Source organism: Desmodus rotundus, unplaced genomic scaffold, assembly GCF_022682495.2.
Source record: "Desmodus rotundus isolate HL8 unplaced genomic scaffold, HLdesRot8A.1 manual_scaffold_16, whole genome shotgun sequence".
NCBI lineage: Eukaryota > Metazoa > Chordata > Mammalia > Chiroptera > Phyllostomidae > Desmodus > Desmodus rotundus.
In genome coordinates this window covers 1,213,359-1,215,517 of record NW_026527214.1, presented here as the reverse complement: position 1 = coordinate 1,215,517, position 2,159 = coordinate 1,213,359, and positions in this window count along the sequence as shown.

The window sequence follows — 2,159 nt, the reverse complement described above, 5'->3', positions numbered from 1 at the left end:
AAGGATACAGTTGCCTTGAATACTGAATTCTAGAAAGCGGTGTGTCAGGATCTAGAATCTTCTGGCACGGATTCTGAGCACAATGTTCTCCAGAGATAAGCGGTTTCCTAGGATACGGTGTCCAAGGATACGGTTGGCTTGCATAAGGGGTTCTAGAATGTTGTGTGTCAGGATCTAGAATCTTGTGGGGAGGGTTCGAAGCACAATGGCCTCCATATATAAGCGGTTTGCTAGGATACGGTTTCCAAGGATACGGTTGGCTTGCATATGGGGTTCTAGAATGTTGTGTGTCAGGATCTAGAATCTTGTGGGGAGGGTTCGAAGCACAATGGCCTCCATATATAAGCGGTTTCCGAGGATACGGTTTCCAAGGATACGGTTGGCTTGCATATGGGGTTCTAGAATGTTGTGTGTCAGGATCTAGAATCTTGTGGGGCGGGTTATGAGCACTATGGCCTCCTGAGATAAGCGGTTTCCTAGGATACGGTATCCAAGTATACGATTGTCTTGGCAACGGCGTTCTAGAATGTGTTGTGTCAGGATCTAGAATCTTGTGGTGCGGGTTCTGAGCACTATGGTCTCAGAGAGTAAGCGGTTTCCTAGGATACGGTTTCCAAGAATATGGTTGCCTTCGATACTGAATTCTAGAATGCAGTGTGTCAGGATCTAGAATCTTGTGGTGCGGGTTCTGAGCACAATGGCCTCCTGAGATAAGCGGTTTCCTAGGATACGGTTTCCAAGAATACGGTTGCCTTGGAAACTGCATTCTAGAATGTTCTGTGTCAGGATCTAGAATCTTGTGGTGCGGGTTCTGAGCACTATGGTCTCCAGAGTAAGAGGTTTCCTAGGAAAAGGTTTCCAAGGATACGGTTGCCTTGGATACTGTATTCTAGAATGTGGTGTGTCAAGATCTAGAATCTTGTGGTGCGGGTTCTGAGCACTATGGTCTCCAGAGTAAGCGGTTTCCTAGGATACGGTTTCCAAGGATACGGTTGGCTTGCATATGGGGTTCTAGAATGTTGTGTGTCAGGATCTAGAATCTTGTGGGGAGGGTTCGAAGCACAATGGCCTCCATATATAAGCGGTTTCCGAGGATACGGTTTCCAAGGATACGGTTGGCTTGCATATGGGGTTCTAGAATGTTGTGTGTCAGGATCTAGAATCTTGTGGGGCGGGTTCGAAGCACAATGGCCTCCATATATAAACGGTTTCCTAGGATACGGTTTCCAAGGATACGGTGGCCTTGGCTACGGCGTTCTAGAATGCGGTGTGTCAGGATCTAGAATCTTGTTGGACGGGTTCGGAGCACAATGGCCTCCATATAAAAGTGGTTTCCAAGGATACTGTTTCCAAGGATACGGTTGCCTTGGATACTGCGTTTTACAATGTTCATTGTCAGAATCTAGAATCTTGTGGGGCAGGTTCTGAGCACAATGGTCTCCAGAGATAAGAGGTTTCCTAGGATACGGTTTCCGGGATACGTTTGCCATGGACACGGCGTTCTAGAATGTGGTGTGTCAGGATCTAGAATATTGTTGGTCAGTTTCAGAGAACAATAGTCTACAGGAATACGCGGTTTCTAAGGATACGGACTCCAAGAATACGGTTGCCTTGAATACGGCGTTCTAGAATGTGGTGTGACAGGATCTAGATCTTGTGGGACGGGTTCTGAGCACAATGGTCTCCAGGGATTCGCGGTTTACTAGGATTCCGTCTCCAAGTATACGGTTGCCTTGGATAGTGCGTTTTACAATGTGGTATGTCAGGATCTAGAATCTTGTGGTGAGGGTTCTGAGCACTATGGTCTCCAGAGTAAGCGGTTTCCTAGGATACGGTTTCCAAGGATACGGTTGCCTTGGATAATGCATTCTAGAATGCGGTGTGTCAGGATCTAGAATCTTGTGGTGCGGTTTCTGAGCACAATGGCCTCCTGAGATAAGCGGTTTCCTAGGATACGGTTTCCAAGGATACGGTTGACTTGGATACGGGGTTCTAGAATGTGGTGTGTCAGGATCTTGAATCTTGTGGGACGGGTTCTGAGCTCTATGGTCTCCAGAGATAAGCGGTTTCCTAGGATACGGTTGGCTTGGAACTGCATTCTAGAATGTGGTGTGTCAGTATCTAGAATCTTGTGGGGCACGTTCTGAGCACAAAGGCCT